At 30.6% G+C, this 22,018-nt stretch overlaps 1 protein-coding gene and 1 long non-coding RNA gene across 6 annotated transcripts in view; one reads left to right on the top strand and one right to left on the bottom strand.

Moving 5' to 3' along the window:
- Moe (moesin) overlaps positions 1-22,018 on the top strand; it is a 37,273-nt gene that overhangs the window by 7,538 nt on the left and 7,717 nt on the right. Inside the window, exon 1 of one of the 3 annotated variants that reach the window (XM_033340108.2) lies at positions 15,489-15,625. The exons of the other annotated variants lie outside the window; for them this stretch is intronic. The gene's annotated coding sequence lies outside the window, so the exon portion shown is untranslated. Of the gene's footprint in view, positions 1-15,488; positions 15,626-22,018 lie in introns of those variants that run through there. 3 annotated transcript variants of the gene reach the window in all.
- On the bottom strand, positions 463-21,033 carry LOC117159912 (uncharacterized). 3 transcript variants are annotated; one of them, XR_013058331.1, is made up of 4 exons: positions 20,625-21,033; positions 17,117-17,204; positions 11,438-17,037; positions 10,711-11,327 (listed from the first exon to the last, which is right to left on the bottom strand). It is a non-coding gene; the product is annotated as an uncharacterized LOC117159912 (long non-coding RNA). The 3 variants fall into 3 exon arrangements; XR_013058330.1 differs by lacking the exons at positions 10,711-11,327; positions 11,438-17,037; positions 17,117-17,204 and adding exons at positions 463-1,158; positions 3,585-3,680 and having other exon boundaries at positions 20,625-21,022; XR_004464666.2 differs by having other exon boundaries at positions 10,711-17,037.

Here is a 22,018-nt window from a genome sequence, read left to right as displayed (position 1 = left end):
TAAGAAATGCCAGAAATACTCGATAAATACAGAGCATAGAGTACTGAAGCAATCCTATCGTTTGTAATTACAAATATAAAATTTCAGCTGAAAACATTTCACTAGAATTATAAATATCTTATTGGAATTATAATTATCTTATAATTTAATAAATTACAAAATACATACATAGTTTCTTATTAATTACTTATAATTAAAAATTTAAATGACATTTACGACCAAACTTGCAATTTTCTTTTCGCTTTTTTAAACCGATTTTTCAAAGTAAAATTATAGACTTCTTCTTAACCAATTCCAAGCATAACAATTACTTTTCAATCAGCAGAAGCCTGCAGTTATCAAAGATAACGATTTTCCTTAAACGAAGCAGTTATATTTTTCGATTCACAGATCCGGCGAAACTAACTGTAAAAAGTGAAAGAAGAGCAAATGGTCGAGAACACATTCTCAACGCTATTCTTATATTGTACGCATTCCATACAATGGAATTTTTCGTTCGATATCGAAGTTCTCTAAATCTGATTTCTCTTCATTATCAATAAAATTGATATAATACCCAAGGAAAGTTCTTCAAAATATATCTTTCTTTAATATTTTTGCAGTACAAAGCTTGGAATATAAGTGAAAGGTCGAATCTAGATCTACGGCCGGAAACGTTAGTGCATTGCAATAAAATGAATGTAATAAAATATAGAAACGAAGCCGGTCTATCTGCTCTGTGTATTTCTGGCAAGTAGTATACCGGGTACTAAAAGGACCAACGACGAATGTATCGCTAACTTATCTTAACCGCTAGGTGATATCCTAGTATGGAGGCAGCTAGTCGATGTCCGGTTAGTTTGGTTGTTTGGTAGACTTTTTTTTTAACAACCCATGAACGATTGCCCGCAGCCGGAAAATGCAATAACGAGGGTGGTGAAGAAAGAGGTGAAAAAGAAAGTTCGAAAGCTGAGAGGTCGCTCCGACTCGGACACGGACGACGACGAGTTTGAAGATGACCTGGTAAGCCACGGGAAGAGGGACTTGCTTTTCTCACGTTCCGAGATTCGTCGGTGTAGAAATGGGGGGTACGGATCGAGAGAAACGGTAGGAAAGGCAAATAGGTCGTCGCTTCTCAAATTTGTTTGATGACAGACTGTTTATAGCTATAGTGGCTCGCTAGAAAATGTAGAAGACTTTTATACGTAGCTGTATACATATACATACATATCGTGTGTGTTTTTGGAAAGCATTTTGAAATTTCATTAGCGCTATAATAAGACTGCCATGGTTATATGGATAAAATTTCAAACTAATTGGAAAATGTATGTAGAAGTTACACGGAGAATATATTTTTTTCTGGGATTTGTATTGATCGAATATGCATATTTTTTCGATTCTGTTGCTTAAAGAAAAAGAAAAAAAAAGAGGAGAGCTAAAAACAGTATTGAAAGGAAACAGCTTGCGCCGTTAAAGACTTCTTGCGGTTAAAGCTATATAAAACATAAACCACAAATTTCCACTTTCTTCTTCAACTGCCTCTAGAATTGTTTCATTTTTTAAGGCATTTTTATTGTGGAAGAAGATTTGAAGAAGAAAATGATATTTATTTAAAGTAGTACAGTGTTGGAAATAATCAGACTGCGAATTTTTATACATTCATGCGAAATGTAAGGATGTAAGAAGGCACAAATTGAATGAAACTTAATAAATTTATATATATATATATATATATATATATATATATATGTTTAATCTTTGTTGGGTCCGCTATGAGGTTACAAGCACTTGATCTCGTTTAACCTGTTTAGCCTCCTGAATATGTAACAAATATTCGCCATTTATACGCATGCTATACAACATATTAATGTATAAAACTATACAATAAACACGATTTATGTACAAATACTAGTTGGTACTTACATACTCAGGTTTTTCCCGCAACATTATATATTATATAATCTTTTCTAGTAACATAGTTGACAGTTTTCTGAATTTCTGTTGGGTTGCTAGGCATTCTATAGTCCGTGAAACGATTGCCACTAGAGATGGCGTGTAAGATCACTAACGGGAGATATATCATAGTGATCGTAGAATCAGAATCATGGTCGTGACCTAACTTCATTCACGACCATGATGAATGAAGTTTTTTTCTATCTCGAATGAATTTGCTCAGGGTGATCGCAATTCTCGATCCTGATTGAATTATTTTTTACAGAATACTTGCATATAGCTTGCATAGAGATATCTGCATATAACGTTAATTTAAAATTGCCTTAAGTTTTCTTTATATATCGTAAATTTACTTTATTCAGTATTAAAAACGAAAAGTAATTCAATTTTCCTTTCTTCATTTTATATTAGTGTCTTAAAGAATAAAACATTAATTCTTCCTCTCTATTTTAAAATCGTAATATTCGCTTGATATCGTTAATATAAAATATACAAGTTACGTGATTCGTGCGAAGAACAGTTATGCCCTTTATCAATGAGAAGCGATCAAGAAAAATTACAAATTGCTGTAAAAAATCCCTTTGATTGCAGACGAACGTGATCGAGTCGTGATTCACAAGTAACAGTTCACGCCATCTCTGGTCTCAGACTCATATTTTAGATTTCTACTTCCTTTGTCATATGTTAACGTTTCACACGCCTAAACCTTATTCGATAAATGGTGAGAACTGCATAAAAATGCGTTTAGTAGTTCTCGAGATTAGCTGTAATATACAGACGCTTGCAGTGAAATTTTATTTTATATTACGTATACATATAGATACACAATATAATACATACAATACTATACCATACTTATTCATCGAAGTTTCGTAGAAGAAATGATTTTTTTTCAACAAATTTTTCGCGCCAAGACACGGTATAACGTTTATTTCAATCATTTTTAGATATCTTTTGTCATTTACGACTTAGAAGCACTTACAGAGGTGGTCTGGTTTGAATAAAAGGGTTGATTTCTTTGAAGTAAAAAACAGGCACGAACGAATTATGCCTATATTTCTAGAAACGTCTAACGAACACTTGTGCAAAGTTCGAAATCGACATGTATCGGTTCCCTTGTCAAGTCCAACCAATACAACAGCATGTACCATCGTATCTTACGAAATCTAGACGCTGTACGATACAATACAATTGTACAGAAACGAAGTATATACATGTAAGTACGTGTGAGTGCACGTAATGCACAATTTACATAATAAAATTTATATAAAAAATATATGCATACATGTACAGGTATACATATACAATAAGGATTATAATTTTTAATAGATACAACGAATCTCTAATTAAGTTCTATGTTTCTTCAATTGTGAAAATATAAATTTGCATAAAAATTTGCAGTCTGGAAATAGTTGAAAACTATCTTAAACAGGAAAAGTGGTAATAGAATAAAACATCTTCCTTAGCTAAACACCTTCTTGTGCGTGTATGTGTGTGTGTGTGTGTGTATATATATATATATATATATATATATATATATATATATATATATTGTACAAGATTTGATTCGAAATATTACCACATTCTGATACAGGAGAAAGAAATAGATTGGAAGAATTTTATGCATAAATTATCATATATAGGAATTTTACCAATTTTTTAAGTTGATACTTTTCGCTGTTTTCTTCATAGAAACGTCTGAGTAACGTTAAAATTGGTATAGGAATTCATCATGCCTTCGTATTTATCTAAAAGAAAAAATAACAGCCTGTGAAGATACAAGGAATTCGTACGTACAAGTAGTGCAATTCTGTTAAGATACACTGTGTTATTCGAGAAATGAATGGAAGAAACTGTTATGTAAACAAGAAGACTGGTTCTCCTTGCTATATTAGACAAGCATTGATGATTATCGTCTTTTTGTAAGTTGCTCTTAAAAAAGACGTCCAACAAATTGCGAGAAGGTAATTTCGAAATGGAATAAATTACATTTGTTGGGTTGGTGTATACAAAATGTCTTTTTTAAATGAAACTTTAATAGCAGGTAGTTTCTTCAAGAACACCATGTATTTCAAACAAAATAAATTTAACTAGTTTTATTATCCTAGATTTATCAAACGAAATTGTTACAGTGTTTTAATAATCTATGTATCAGACATTTAATCAGGTTTTCTCTAACTTCTTCCAAACGACAAATTTATTTTTTCAACAGCTTTCATGACACGTTTCGTCATGCAAGAAAATTAAACGAATATTTTGATTATTCATAATAGCTAATAAGATTTTCATATCTACGTTATAAATCTTTTTAACATCGAATATACCTAGTTTATAGCAAACTTGCCTTTCCTTTATTATGATATTTTATCGACGATAGTATAAAGTTTAATAGGTGAAATAAATAAAAATTAATAAATTATAAAGGTTAATCTAATATGGTTCGTAAAATTGAAAGTTTAAATAATCATCATTTCATATGTACAATGACCATATGTAGACAGTAATGAAACTAGTCGTTGCTAGAAGAATTAAGAAACTTGGAAAAAGTAAAAAACTTCATGTTATATTTATTTATTAGAATATTTTCATATGCATCAAGCAAGCAACAACCATAGGCATACAGTAATGAAACAATTCGTTGCCAAAAGAAATAACAAATTTTGAAAGAGTCGCAACTTTATTTTATATTTATGTATTGGAAGATTTTACATTTTTGAATGTTTAATGCTTGAAAAAATTATTTATATAGTGGGAGACTGAACTGTAGAGTGAGTCTCTCGTTATCGATTCTGAACATTCGTTCATTAACTATGTATTCTAATTCGTAATATTTATTTCTGAATATTTACATCTACGTATGTGTGGACTTTGTATCTTGCGAAACAAGTTTTTTTTAAAGAAATTATTAAAAATAATCGTCTATAGCGTTCAAGCAACTGGTTATTATATAACGATAGAAATTATCAATTTTACGGTAAACTTAAAGAATTGGATAGTGAAAGAATTGGAAGAAAATTTCAGTGGTGAACGGTGCAATTTTGGGAGATTACAAGGTATTCCAGCGATGGTGATACAACCGATAAGAAGATAACTGTTTATGAGAAAATAAATCAAAAGTGCAGACTAATGGTTTTACGTATGAGGATTCGTTTTCAGAAAGAACAACTATTTACGAGCTACAAAAAAAAAAAAAAAAAAAGAAAAGAAAGAAAAAAATTAAGTGACGAAGAAAATTGTCAATTTCTATTATTAGAAGCGTGTCTTATACTATAGATACGCACGTGTGATTACTTCATCTTGTTGGAAATAGCCTTTTGTTAATTCAACATCTGTTGGTTGATTTACAAATCCGTTAATGATACATATCTTAATAATTAAGTCCTCACAATCTGTCAGAAATAACAGCTTAATGAGAGAATTAGCACCGTTAATGAAACAGAGCACATCACGCTACAATCTTCTGTTGATATAAAATCTCATCTTTCAGTAAGTATCATATGGATTTTCTCGGTACATGCAGGATTATATGTATCTATTTATTATTAAATGAAACAATGCGTCATTCACGATTATTCATGTTGTTCGAGATCTTATGGAAATAATAATTCTTGGACTACGGACACGCGATACAAGAGTACTTTCGTTTTTTTTAGCGTCTCCTTGACACGAAACGATTCTGGTAGCGACATTCGTAATTGAAGACCTTGGTACAAAAATCGGGCAAGTGCAGATTTTTAATGTTGTGAAAAATTTGAATGAAACTGAATTAAGTACAACTTGTTGAAGCTATTACACTAATATTTCGGACCTAGCGAGGCATTAGTATGGCAAATGATATAAGAAATGGTACTTCGTACATTTTTGGAAAATGTACCTATCTTTCTCAACATTTAGATTTAGGTTAGGTTTTTGGACCAAAATGCTGAGAATTTGAAGTGAAATATTTTGTTTTGAATCGACGAGAAAAAAGACACGCGATTAACAGGATATTTTTACTAAACGTTTGAAACACTGGCTGACAGATTAACGCTACATTAATGCCATCATTAACGCTATATATTAGAACAAAAGCCGGACAAGTCCAGGACATAGCTGATTCTTCTTTCCAAAGGTCACATTGTGTAAGTCCAAAAATTGTTATGAATGCATTGGACTTGTCCGATTCTTGCGTCGATCGATCAGTATATAGAAATATATTCAAGGAGTCAAATTTTTGTAAAAGGTGGACTTGGATTTTTGCACCTTCAATTGCTCTTTTACATCTTCTATCGCAGTTGCAGTAATCTACATATTTACTGAAAAAATTTGCCTTTCTTCGCCTTCATCTTGTGCACTAATTTCTAAATACAAATACTTTAAAAATATGTTTCAACGCTTTTATGATTTCTGGGAAATGTACATATACTTTTACTAAATATGTACATGCATATCTCGTCATTTCTACTTCTATATAGAGTGTGTCCGGTTTATCTCGGGCCGCTTAAATGTCTCGAAAAACATGAATGATACAAAAAAAATGTTTCAGACAAAAATTGCACGATATCCACGGAGATATACTATGTATCTTGTGTGTTTGACCTTATGATGATCTTGAAACCTGCTACGAAGGTAACGTTATAATTTTTAAATAGAGACCTCCATTTTGTATTACATATTTTTGTAGCTGACAGTCAAATATTTCCAAGAAAATACAAACTTGTGTATTCCTTAGGGAATACTTAGGTATTACCTAAAAGTATCTGTTCGTACTGACTGCTTCGGAAACGTTAGAAAATTGCGCGCTTGTCCATCTACAATGCCATACGAATATGTAGTAGAGTTGGGCATTATTCGAATTGTTTCGAATAAATATTTATCCAAGATAATTAATGGAATAAATTCGTATCAGTGGAATAATTATTTGTTACTCGTAACAATTATTTTCTATATTTATTATGATTAATGATTGCACAATTGTTCGCATAATACGAATAATTGTTCTGTTTAATTGTGTATAAGTATATACAGGTACCGGTACAATTCTCACTATTAATTTATCAAATAATAATTTACAAGGAACGATACACTTTCTAATCTGTCATTTGAAAAAAGTTAGTTACAAAAACCTATAAAATATTACAACAATGTAGCCTGAAAATATTTCTCACGTTCAGTACCATATCTACCCTTGATGTACCATATAAATATTATATTAAAATAAAGTATAATATAATAATAAGAATATATAATTAATATAGCGAAAATAATATAATTATAATAATATAATATAAAATATTAATATTAATATGTATATAATATATAATTCTATCTGAATAAATTATTCGATCAAATTTTTATTTAGGCAAATTCCTGCACGATTAATTTCTTATTCAGATAAGTACTTGTTCGATTGGATATTTATTCATCAGTGATGAATAACATTTGATTCTTTATTTTTATTCGTTTACTGTTATTCGAGTAAAATTTTGATCAACACTAGCACTTAGTAACATCACGAATAACGTCTTTATACGTCCCCGTAGTGTACATCGGGCAACGCTAATGCCGACAACAGGCTGAATTTTAAAGTTAGTTTATTAAGAAGTTTAAAGTGTAGTCAAATCATAAAGTTACAAGTATGAGTTAGTTATAAGGATGGTGACAAGAGTAAGAGTTGGTAGTGCTTGGAAAACGTCAGACTGTTAGCTACAAGGATATGCAATAAAAAATGCAGTTATCTATTTAAAAATCTTCTGTTTTTCATAAAAGATTTCAAGGTTACTGCAAGGTCAAATACGCAAGAGCATAATAGGTCCATCAGAATGTCGTGCATTTTTTCGCATCATTCATTTTTTTTGTTTTTAATATTTGAGTGGTTCATGATAAACCGGATGATTCCTTCAGATTTACTTCGAACAACTGACCAACATAATCAAGATAATGATTGACAGTGTCAATGAAATTTTCAAACATGTAAGTATAACGTACATAGGTAATACTACTCATAAAAGTCAATGTCTACAAGCGTTCGAATACCGGCGCGAGCCGGTGTATTTATTTACGCTCGAGTCAGCCACGGTTCGATCGCCATCTACGATGTAATCATCTTCGCGTAAATATATCATACAGAAGGCAAGATCGTTATCGGGCGAAGCGCAAGTCCGTCAGGAGAGTTTGAGTTATCTATGCGTTTCGACACGTTATATCGATGACGTTGCCCTTAAGAGTTCCGTAAAGCAAAGAGCTGTACTACAAAACGAAGAGATATCGGCGACTGTTCTTTAGCAAAGTAGCTTAGCCAGCTTATCAGCTAGTGTTTTATAGGCGTGATAAAAGTGAAAAAGGAGAAGGACAGAGCGCACACAGGTTATGCGTGCATTGTGCTCGAACGAGGCGCGCTGTTGGTTTTGTTAAAACGGCCCAACCGCGAGTATGTTACGTCAATTGCATGAAAATAACGCTGGATGGATGAGTCATTACGTCGACACCATTTAAGGAAACAAGAAAACCGTCCACTCGTTCACTTTATCCCAGAGACTAGTCATCTTTATCATTTCTTGGCCTTGCCAAGCGTGCTACTGCTCTCGGTTATTTGTTGGACAAACAAGAGCTTGTCCACCAACGCACAATCGTTTCGTAAATGCTGTAATTTTCCTCAACTTTGTTAACACTTTTGTATCTATGCACCAAATATCTCGTCTGTCTTTTTGTACATACATGTACAGTATTATGCAGAAATATCAGGTCACCTAGCAAATAAATACATCGTATCTTAGAGCTACAAAACCACCTAAAAATTTCCAATTCTTATATTCAACAAGTTCCACGTTATACACATAATTGATTCGGTGGCACGTGTTAAATATATACGATTAAAATACGTTTTAAACTATTTGTTTTCAAACACAAATATCTTAATAGCTTTTTTTTATAAAAGTAAAAATAACTTGTAAAGACATTTAAAAAAATATCGATAAGCGCGAGAACTCGAGAAATTTTGAACCAATTATACATACCATATCACAATGTTCGTTCTTCTGAAGAATTAGTTTCGTTTTGAAACCATTTTTTCTATCGGTAAAAATAATTGAGATATTGATAAATTCAAATTTTTCTTCAAAAATCGAAATTGATAACACACATACATAGGTACATGTTTATTTTATCTGTTTTAATGCTACATTCTAACTTTTAAAAATTAGCAAAATTGCTTTAATAGATTCAGTCGTTTAAATGGTTTGAGATTTTCCGAGATTCTAACGGAGATTCAATTACGCTAAATGATCTTACGATAAATTACTAGTTAGACGTTGGATCTCGAAAAAAATTTAATAAAAGACAAATTTGATTCCTGCTTAGTATGCGTTAAGCCTGAAGGTTAGTTGATTCGCGTGATGTCTATGCATTTTGTTACCATCCATTCAGATTTGCCCATCGTACGGGCAACAAACTATGCTTTCTCTCTGATTCTCGTTAACCCCTTGATATAGGAACTATGCGCATGAGACAAGAATACGATGAATCATGAGCGTCGCATGCGGCATTCTTATTTGAATTACTTTGCACGTATTATTTCATGGGATGAGTGATGTTAATGCCTTATTTTATCAACAGGCATCATTAGCTATATTCTTAAAATAAAACTGTACTTATGTGAGGATCACTTTCAGTACATTGTATTCTTAATTATCTTCATTCTATTTCTCTTTTGTAAATTATAGATTTAAGCTGTGTATTAAAACACAGAAATGAACGAGAAATATTGTGATTTTGGTCGTATAGCACAATGCATTTTTTAATTTTTGAAGAAAAAACAAAAGAGTATTGCAATTTTTCAGAGATATTGTGTTAAATTCATACATATGTTTTAATAAACAAGTTGTAAATAATTTTTCTATATATATGCCACAATATATAATCGTAGAATATATGTATTTCCACAATAATATTAAACTATTTTACAGACAATAGTTCATAATAGTACTTGTAATTATTTCTAGAGAATGATTAATTGCATCATATTTTGAAAAATTATATAACGGATCTAAAAATAAATTATGTGACCTGTTTGTATTATATCAGGCTTCTTTTTAGCAGTTTAATTAAAATGCTTCATTAACACATGATGTGGGACGTTGATAAAGAAAGAAATAATTTATTCTTATATTAATAAAAATTGAGAAACTGATTAATCAAATAATATAAGAATTTATATAAAGTTAGATGAACAAAAGAAATAACAATGAATGTTCAATTTTAAATTAAATTTTAAAACCGTGCATTTGACCAGGCCTGGTAAGGTTAGTGTTAAGGTCAACTATTCATGAGAGGATTTTATCTAATTTGAGAAATTTACATGGAATAATATTTATTTCTTTTGAAATAAGTTAAAACAATTAGCAAATAAGTCTAAATAAATAAATGTATATGTCAATGTTTTTCAAAAGATTAATATTTAAGCAAAAATTATTTAAGTTACACGCACAAGATCATCTGTATCTTATACATACATATATAAAATGTTCTATATCTTTTTTAAGCTTTTATATTCACATATGAAAAATAAAGTAAAGAATATAACAAATTATTATCATCAGAAAATGCATATTTAAGTATATTTGTTTTGAAAACGAAATTTCAGTTTCTTTCGCCCGCAAAAGACCAAGTTTCATTTTCATAAGAATTCGATGAAAATATTTAAATAGTTCTAAAATATGCCTTTAAATAACATTTAGCGTGGTTACGATATTACGTTGTGCGATTATGTAACGGAGGTATTTTAAATAAATTACCACAGTATATACATAATAGATAGAAATGTATTTATAAGTAGAACATTTTTTGTAATAGATAACAAATAAAAGATTAAAGTCAATAATATATGAACACAGATGACATGTTCCATTGTAACACTTGATATTTTCACTTAGTGTTTCGAATCTACGGAATAAAATTTACAAGACTTTGTTCTAACAGAAAACGACATAATCAAAAAACAAAATATTAAGCCACCAATCAAACATTTATCTTGGATTTATAGTGGGTATATATCATTTGGGTCAAACGACTGCAATTTATGTGGAAATGTGTCATTCTTGGAGTCGTAGCTTGGGAACTTATCTGTCATGAATCGAATACTCGGGTGAATTTTTAATCGATTGCTATTAATACTCGTTTCATGAGAAGCGTAGTATATGGGACTCCTATAGTAATTATTTGATTGCAAATTTTCGTACAGCTGTAGCAAATTTGTAGATTGCAAAAATATATGAAATATCCAAAACATAGTATTCTCTAGAATATTTAATAGATGAAGTAATAGTCAAAGTTTCATTTCTCAACTACATCCACGAAAATATGAATTTACATGTCTGCAGTGATTACGTAACAATTTCTTCCATGCTTTACAATTGCACCTGGTGAAAGAAAAATCCTTTAAACCCGACTTCTTAGATTCGTATCTTGAATAATGTTTATCCTCAAATTCCGTGTAATTTTTTACAATTACTTCCTAAATAATACTTACCAATTAATAATTCTGAATATGTGTTTTGATCATATCGTTGTATTTGCAGATTGTAATCAGTATCATGACAATATGTATGATATTAATTAATATTAAAATTAATATGTATAATATTAATGTGTTGTAATATTTCACTTCATACTTTATTTGGAAATATTTAAACGAAATTACGCAATGACATATGCTTTGGACACTTCCTGCTCATTTTTAATGATAAATCTTCGACTAGATGTTATGATTGAAACTTTTCAAGAGGCTTGAAAAGTTCGAAGAGCTGGCAAATTGCTGACGAAAAATTCCGTGGAAATTAACTTTATCCTTTATCCGGTGCTCCGCAACAGGCCACGAATCAAAAAGGCTACACAGGTGCGCGCGTTCTCTTACTGTCGATCATTACGTAACACGATGCAGGTTCCATTAGATTGGCAAACATTGTTCCATCCGCAACTGTGCAGCCAACCTCATTCGCGTTTCTTCGATACATCTTTTTTTTTATCTTCTTTGCTGCTACTTATACTGTGGGACCGGTCTGCACTGGAAGGACATTTTTGATAGTCCAGAATTTCCACATATCGACTATTCTGTATTATCACTCTATTATTACATACGTATATTCTTGCACAGACTGCGATTAATCTAACTTCTTTCCCATTTAATCTATCAGAAATATTTTTTTGCCTACTTTTATAGGCATGCATAGATAATACATATATCCTAGAATATGTGACATGAGGTTCGAACTAGATTCTTTCAAAAACGTACATAAAATGTATTTATTATAATTATTACAATTTCCCACGAAAATGTTGCTTCTTTATCACTTTTATTCATTTTACCCAGTGAAAATATCCTTTCTTTGTGTTCCTGTTATTGACTCATCTCTTATAAATAGTAACAACGAGCAGAGTATGAATCAACGGGAAAAATGTCGCGTATTTCGCAATTGCATTACACTGGGAATATCTACTTAGACATTTATGCAAGCTGCTCATTTATTTAATTCCATAAGAATAAACAGTTTTCGAAATCTTGTTGATCTCTAACGTTATTTGAACAAAGAAAATCAGTGTAGGAGAGACTAGAAAGGTATAGAATTATAAGGATAAAACTTGCTGGTCATAGTTTTATTTATGTACGGCAATGTCGAGACGCGAAATTGCGCCAAAAAAAAAAAAAAAAGAAAGGAAACAAACGAAAAATGAAAAGTCAAAGTATCGAATTAGTCGTATCACAGAAAGAATTAGACATGTAGACATGATATTTATAGTTGTATCATTATTCTTAATATTTTCTGTGTTTCGTCTTATGCCTTCAAGAAAAATTTATTACACATTTAATAATAGATATACCTCATCTGTAACGTGAGATTATGCACATGTCTTGTGTTTCAATCTTCTTCCCTGCCCTAAAGTATCGTATCAGCATTCCTTAATGTCGTGACTTACATCAAAACAGCAGTCTTTTTCATCGTTATAGAAACATTCGTTCGTTAAATATTGTTTTCATTGTTTGCACTCTTTTGGCAGGAACGTTGATTATTGAAAATTTATTAAAGCCACTAAATCGGTTGATATATATAAAAATTTAATTCTAAATAAAAAACTGACCTGTGATATATAGTAATACATTTTCTTGTTCGATACGCATATTCTGCTTTTTGCTTATTTTCAATTTGCGTCAGAGGTTATATCTCACCACGGCCAGTCAACTTAATGAAGAATTGCAGAAGAAAATTAGATACATGAAAAGCGTAAATATAATTATAAATAATAAGTAGGTATATAATGAAACGTCCATGTGAAATATATACGTAAACAATTTATTATTTTGATGGAAATTAAACTAAACTGAAGCCTAACGCATTACTAAATTTATGCAGTGACTTAAAACATTTTCAAGTACAGTTTTAAGAAGATGTATATATATACAGGGTGCTCTAAAAATCAGTCCTCACGATCTTTCAGGCTCTTCCGATAACAATGGGGCAAAAAGATGTTTCGAACAAAAGTTAATCAGCTTTCGGTCGACTACGAATTGCAATGTTAAGGACTTAAAAAAGATTTTGCTCTCATGAGAAGTCCAGAACTCTATTTTTTTAATGGAATAATAGATCTTTTTATATACTATTATTCTTCAATTCCCTGCAAGAAAATATTAAGATACTTGGGTTGAAAAATGATTAGTTTACAAGATATTTTAGCTTTAATGTTTTAAAACTCATCGTATAAAAGTCAACGAAAGATAAAGTAGTACTTGTTTTCCTGCTCTTTTATACGACAAATTTTACGACATTAAAGCTAACATATTTTTAAAAATAATCATTTTTCAACTCAAGTACCTCAATGCCTTCCTGTAGAGAATTAAAAAATGCATCGAACGGAGTATAAAGAAATGCATTGTCCCATTTACAAATATAAAGGTGACCTGATTTTTCATCGAAGTGAAATTTTTTTTGTAATTCATAATATTGCCATTTGTAGTAGATCGAAAGCTGATAAACATTTGTTCGAAACATTTTTTCTCGACTGTCGCAAGTGTCTGAAGGATTGTGTAGATTTTTAGACCACCTTGTATATCAGCTTAGTAGCTCTGTGCTACACAACAGCGGTCTAAAATTTAAACTGTTTTTCTTCACTTCCAGGTTATTGACGAATTAATTTCGTCAACATTTTGTTTGCGAAACATTAATAATTGAGGTATTATTTTTCCTAGAAATCTGATCATTTGATGGCAAGATCAAAGAATCTCAGCATAATTCCTTAACCTTAACGTAAGCCTCTTTTAGTTTAACTTATATTTAATTTATATCTTCATAAGATATATAACATAGCATTATGTATATTCCATGTACGGATCTGTAAAAATAATGGAAAATGCATGATGAAACTTTTCCATTACAAGAAATTCCGTTCTGAAAAAGAGTTACACGTTTACCTAATAGGTGATGAATGTTTACTTAATAGGTGTTAATTGATATCGAGTAATAGAGAACACACGATGAAACTGGAGATTTAGGATAAGTTTTATTACTTTAGAAATTGTTAAAATAGTAGGCTGTATATTTTAGTATAAGATGTCATAGTCTAAATTCCTAAAGATGAGTGGTTAAAATGAGCAAATTTGCGAGATATGCCCGTAATGTACAGTGCCGTGGATAATTATAAACTCCATTCCATTTTTAGATTTTTCATGTTAAAACGTAAATTGAAGATACAACAAACAAACAATTTCTCCTCTCGAGTCTGGGAAAAATGAAATTTTCTCTTAAAACTGTGTTTTTAGCTGAGAAGAAATATAAACTTAATGTTAATTTTGTTACGTCTTCGTTCGGTATTTAGTGGACTTTGTTTATTTTTTATTATTTCTATTAATCTATTAAGTACTCTATCCTTTAACTTATTTAAAGTAACGCCTTGAATATCAGCCCACGCAGATTTTATTCTTTTTTTAAGTTCCACGATATTTTCTAGAGGTAGCTTGTCCTAGTCGTAAACTTTTCTCGCTGGAATTCTCCATAGGTTCTCGATCGTATTCAGATCAGAATTCAATACTGGCCATAGATGATAATTCTAGTCCGAAATCTTGAAACCGAATTTTTATAGCGGCGGCTGTATAAATAGGTGCATTGTCTCGTTGAAAAATTGTTTTTTCTTTTTCTATTTTAGTTACGAAAGGCAATAATTTGCCATGTACCATCTCCTAGTATATCCTTTAGCGTTGAATTTTCCTTTTACAAAGACAATTTCACTTAACATATCTAGGCATGATTAGTGGTTTCCTAAAAATATTGAAGAGATAATGCAGAAAATATGTTTGAGTCTGTAATTACTCACGATGCTGTATGTATGTACATATATATCACGGGTATGTGCATTAGGTGGTTAATAAATATATATAGCAGGCAGCTTTGGTGTTTTATCCTCCACAGGGATGATTCCAAGCGCACGGACAATCTTTGAAATTAATGTGTTCTTCTATGATCTTCTATTTACTCGTTTAACCATTGTTTCATTTACTTATGCGACGAGGTTGATATGTGTTACACATTAATTTTAAAGACAAGCATGTGACCGATAATTCAATCAGCTTGTTCGTATACTTAAACTTTATCGTATTTTCATTCTTTGAACGCATGCCAACCGCAATACTAACAACTGGAAGAGTGGACTACTTCCGTTCTTGTCTAGGGTAAGTTACCACGAGTTTAATCAGCGTGATAAATCATGTTGCACATTATGTTTTCGAATTATACTCGTACGAGGGCACTGTTAATTATAAGTTCAAGATCACTCGTTTTACATTTATACTTATACGATGCACGAACAATCATAAATGTTACTTACTCGTGATCGTCGTGATAAGTCCTCAAGCGATTCGCGTTTAACTATGTAGTGAAATAATAAAATTGTTTCACAGCGTCATACTTGGGTGACGCAATTTTTTATTAATATCGGGGAATCTTTAAATACGGAATTCAACGGAATTAAAATATAGGTGTGTGATCTTTGCTATGAGATAAATAATAAACCATCACTAATATGTACGAATATGAAAGTTAGTTTTTCATGTAATGAATTGAATGCTTCAGATTTGCAAGGAGCTTTTTATTTTTCAAGCAGTTGCGGTGTAATAAATCTTGTTTGAATTTGAAGAATAAAATTCCAAATTATGTTTTATTTTGTCCGAAATGAGCAACAGGAGTTTCTTTATTTTTCGACATTTATATCGTTTATCGCTTAAATTCCTCGATTAGAGACATAACAAGGTACGCCAAAATTAGAACTAGACCTAGAATAGATTCCAGCTGTTAACCAGTGTAATCATTAGTGGAACGTCGGTTTCCTGCTTTTAATCGGTACCCTTACGCTTTACAACGTTCGTTGTTTCTAATTTGTTTGTACACTTATACTCGATAGGACGACTGCAGAGGAGCAGCATCATTCACGTATTGTCATTTACCGTATATTGTAATGACATGGAGTAATTAGTTATTTACACGTACTTTTGTTATAATTTCACGGTACTACAGCATAACGTTTTTAAATCATGACTAGTGTGATTTATCGATGTCCTTGCAGCACGTTCCTAACGTCTATCGTACAATAGCATATTTCGCTTCAGATCGGAGAGGCATGTTTTGGAAAGCATACGCGTACATCGAAACAATTTATAACGACATTGTTATACAGTTACTTTTCGTAGTTAGCGTACAGCTTGCTTCAAATTAAAGATTGAACGATTATGAATTTACATTTAAACGATTATGAATTTACATTTAAATGATTCTGAATTCACATTGAAATGATTATGAATTTATATTGAAACGATTATAAATTCACATTGAGATAATTATGGATTTACATTTAAATGATTCGAATAATAATAATATAATGTTGGAACACTAAATAGAGGAGAAACATACTTACAATTGTAATACCACGTGGCTGTCCAAAGTATCTGAACACTTATTGTTAGTTATAGAAACACACACAAAGGTTTCTATGGATGTTGCAATACTTGTGTGAGCCACTCTATAGTTCTAGGATTAAGTTAGTATCTTGATTAATGATGACGGTTTCCCTGACGCCTCGTGCAAACATCTTTTCACAAAGTTTGATATGTTAATTATATATAAAAAACATTTAGTAATTTTTTAGTTGTTCTAATGACAATACATACCTACTTTGTCGATAATGAATCGATTTAGGACGAAGGTAAAATTGTAATTTGTGAAAGTTTTTTGTTCTTTGTGTTTCTACAAATGAAACTGTAAAAACTGAAATTAAAGGTCATTCGAATCGTAAAATTGAAATTAACGAGATATGTAATTTTACGTGAGCAAGAAACATTATTAAGCAACTATAGGAAATATCTTATTTATAATAATTGAGGATGACTAACGGTAAGTTAAATCGATGTCTTATTATTCCGTTCTAATTATCAAACAATCTCGAACTGTCCTTTATCGATTTCATTTTCGACGTCAGCGAAATCGCAAGACAAGAGCAGTATTTGACAATATTGGCAAATAATTGCAGGTGGTTCCGTGTGGCCTTCGAAAATTCTGGCACGTAAGACCGCAATTAAAGTTTTCTAAACCCGTAGACGCGAACCGAAAGATAATTGTCCCAGCGCCTAGATTAAAATCCTCGAACTAAATGATAACCTGCTGTTTCACCAAACTTCCGCATTACGCAATAACATAAAAACATTAACGTCTTAGCATTTTGGAATGGAGAAAAGATTTTCCAGTGTAACACGTTTTCGGGAGATTGCTCGATATTGACAAACAATCCCTGCTTATTTAATCCATTTATTTTATTCCCCGAGGCAAACTCTGCTTTGCCAAATTGTACTCGCATTATTTTAACCGAGTAAGATTTAATTGCTCCTATTTTTCGCGTATAAAAGACTGCGTTTGTGTATGATGTACGTTACAGAGTTTATATATGTATGACGAGTAAAGTAAAAAGTAAATTTTTCCTTGTTAAGAGATACATATCGATATCGATATGTATGTGAGACTTGTTCAACGGTAAACTAACAAAATTAATCGCGGATTGAAACAAATTGATCAATTGCAGGCACATACATTTACTTCATAGATTCATATGAATTTATAGAAACAGTTGATAATAATTGATCGAGGATCGATATCTCGGCGCTTAAAGAAACGCCTTATGTGTATATATACTAATGCAGGTTAAACACTGCAATTTGCTGCTTTTCCCATCACGCATTCACTTCGAGAGTTTGTTAGTGTCATCGAACGGAAACTAAATGACCATGGCCTACCAATTGACAATTGCTGTGGCAAATTACTCGACGAACGTTTATTTTCTTAAGAATTAACACGTACTTCTTACTTTTCATTCGAACAAACTATCTTGAGTGATTATAATTATCGCCCAGTTTTATTATTTATTCTATCTATGTTATTTAATTCCAACAGGGATAATTAATATAATTAGTAAGTCTTATTAAATAATTAACACTCTTTGTTAATCTTTAAATGCATTTTTTGTCTTTATCAAAATTAATTTATTTTCATTATAGCAATTCAAAATGATTTGCACATTTACTATAGTTATCTTGTATGTATAGATATAGGACCCGATAATGTTTAATCTTGTCGCTCTACATTCATTGTATGTTAAAAAGTTTAAATAGTTTTAGTAATCGTCTGTTATTCTGAATGTGACAATAAATGAAAAATTATTACATTACACATTGCAAGGATATTACCATAGATCTTTTATAATCGCTAGAACTAAACTATCAGTGTAGTTGAATTCTTTTCTTCTTAAACGAAAAATGGTTGTTTCTTTTACGATCATTGATAGTTATTATGTTACTTTTATATTTTTGTAGTCTTATATTTCCATCTCTTAAGAGTTGCAAACATTATAGACATATGCAGAGTTATGTTCCGATTATTTTGCTAATGAATTCATTGAATACAGCGAGAATGTAGTTAATAACATTGATTTATAAAAAAGAAATATTTAGCTACATATTTTCCATAGAATAAACTATTGTGCAATTCATATCATATTAATAGTTGAAAAAATTACAGTGCTATGTAAATTTTAATCTTTCAAAGAGTACAATCAGCACATATGTATACATGTATATAAATTTTGAGTGAATTTTTTAAATATGTCTTTTCTAATATCGTCATTTAATATTTATTGTATTAATTAGAATTTTCTTCTAACTTAAGTAAATATATGACTATGATAATATTGGTGTTTAATAAATGCATTTTTAACGATAATCATTATCTATAAAGTTTTAAATTGCCATTACGAAGAAGTCGAGTGTATTGGGAAACTCTTTTTAAATTAAATTTCTGCTAGTTTTTATTTCCTTAGTTCATCAAGGATACCAATACTCCGTTAATGTAATATTTCATTTGCAATCTTAGTTCAGTCAATTTGCATTATTAAATTCGCTTCGTAAAATTGTAGTTATGAAAGGGATTCTATGAATTTGTTCGATGCTTCTTCACTGCATTTTTCTCTCCATCTAGATATCTACAATTTTATCAAATTAGTTGAAATTGAACTATTTACAGTACCATGATGAACTATATTTCTTAAATCGTGGACATTTTCTTCTTTTCATTTAGTTTGTTTGTTTAATTAGTAGAGTTTTTCATTTACTGCTGATTTTAGAGTATCTAATATTTTCGTACATTTCTGATGTTCCAATAATTTGATATGTATGTTTTTTATATGAGCATTGTATTACTATATCTTTATATTTTTTAATAACGTTACACAACATTTACATTACATTTTCCTTACTTTGTTCTTACTAAATTAACAATACACACGCGACTCTCACAGAGAAAGGAATATCTTTTAAATACATATATGTGTTATGAAATCAGTATTAAATATTTTAATAAATAGTTTCTAGATATAATACTGCCATAACTCTATGATCATATGTTTCAAGAGCAACGGTAAAGCTGTGCAGAAGTAAATGATGTGTCACAATATTATAAGGAAATGCATTTAATGATTAACTACGGTAGACGTAATTATCGGGTTGGTGGAAAATAAATAGTTAATCGGTATCCGCATCTATAATCATTGTTCCATTTATACTTTCATAAAGAGATATTCATAATAACGTTGCAACTTGCGTGTTTTTCCTATTAATTTATAAACTAATCACAGTATGAAGAAATTTTTGGATTATCGAATTATATAGAAATCTCGATTATTGTAACATAGTTGTAACAACACTACTTTCATAACAAAATTTTTCCAAGACGTTTCGAAAAATTCTCAAAGCGTTTGAAAATGTAGCAACATGTAGAAACGAATAAAAACTTGCAAAATTACATTTATATTTCAATTCGATTGAATTTTCCATAGTCATACCTCGTAAGGAAAGGCTTAATTCGTTTCTTTTTTACCAACCTAATGAAGCCAGGAATGAAAAGAAATTTTCTATTCAGTTATTAGTCGATAAAGTAAATAACTAATGGCAAAGATAAAAGTATAACAGTTGGTATAATTTCGTTAAACACTTATAGCATTATAGTAGTGCACCATACAATAATAAGAAATCATTAATTAATATATATAACGAAATACAGTTTCCTCTATATTAACTCTAATATTCGTGTTTTCTATTTTTATATTTTACCGTTATTTCCAATTTCACTACTTACTTCTTATCAGCACAGCAGGGGCCATCACTGATTTAAAGAATTAACAACATGTTATCATCGATAATTCCTCTCAAAGTTTGCTGCACGCTTATACCTGCAATTTCCACGCACTTCTCAATGTCCATCATGTTGTTTCTTTTTCTTCCTCCTGTTGTTTGCCAGTTCCTTGTTCCTATCCGTGAAATTATGCAACCGCGCAGCAATATTAATAATAATAATAAAAAAGTCGCGTTACACCGGCATTGAACTGCGACGTCAGCCGCGGTCAAGGCGACCGTGTCTACAGATTCGATTGACACTTCCGTATATGAACTGTCTAACATAAGCCCCAAGCGGATGCGGTTCCGCATTCCCAACGCTCGAGCGTGTGTTACGAGCAGTTACGAGAGTCGAGCATGACTGGAGACCGTGTCTGTTTACTCGCTTTACTGCCAACTCCTATAATTATTCCTCATTTACATACTAATGCGAGTTTCGAAATAGAACAATTTTAATGTTTCGATCAGATCAAAATTAACGATCGACTGGTAAAGTGCATTCTATTCTATTCGAACGAAACTATGTACGGAATATAATATGTGTAATAATAAATATGATACGTGTACTAGATATTGTTTCAAGTAATATAATAATTCTTAAAGATTTCAATAATTTCCTAATTATTTGTCAGGTTTACTCAAATTTTCATAGATACGCAACATTCATGAATTTTTATTCTCTTTTTTTAAATCTTTAAAATTGTTTAAATCCAAAAATACAGCTTCAATTTATTTGGTTTTTGAAATTCAAAGAAGCAATTTTTTACATTTTGCGTTAAAAGTAGACATACAAGTGGATGATTCCACTATTTGACAGATCTTTTAATGGAAACGTAGAGTAATAAATATATCTTTTATATCAAATGTATCCGAAAAAAAGTAAAATATTTCTGTATAAAAATGAAAAAGAAAAGATATACTAGCAATGTATCTGTAGAATATAAATATCTAAAGGATTTATAGATATCACAGATATAATTGTACATTATCGCATCTATAACGGATCTTAAAGTTTGCGACAATGTTTTACCTTTATAAAATGTTTGTATAGTCGTCGTAAAATTTGTTTGTAAAAATTACGGACGTCAAATAACAATATTGAATGAGAATCGTTTTAATATTCTAACATCATTGTATCTATTTATTGGATTTTTTAATTTTAATTAAAACGTGCAACCCTTTTTATAAGTTGTAGATACAATGAATTTAATGTTGATATTAAAATGTACATTTTTATTAAAAATTAATATAATATCAATATTGGTATAGATTTACCTGTTCCATTACTTCCTTTAATTGTAGCTAACTGTTTCCGCTTTACTAAATAAATTACTTTACTTTAAATAACGAGTATCT

The sequence above is a fragment of the Bombus vancouverensis genome, chromosome 5 (genome assembly GCF_051014615.1).
Source record: "Bombus vancouverensis nearcticus chromosome 5, iyBomVanc1_principal, whole genome shotgun sequence".
NCBI lineage: Eukaryota > Metazoa > Arthropoda > Insecta > Hymenoptera > Apidae > Bombus > Bombus vancouverensis.
The sequence above is the reverse complement of the archived record's forward strand: the minus strand, read 5'-3'. Positions and strand labels throughout refer to the sequence as shown.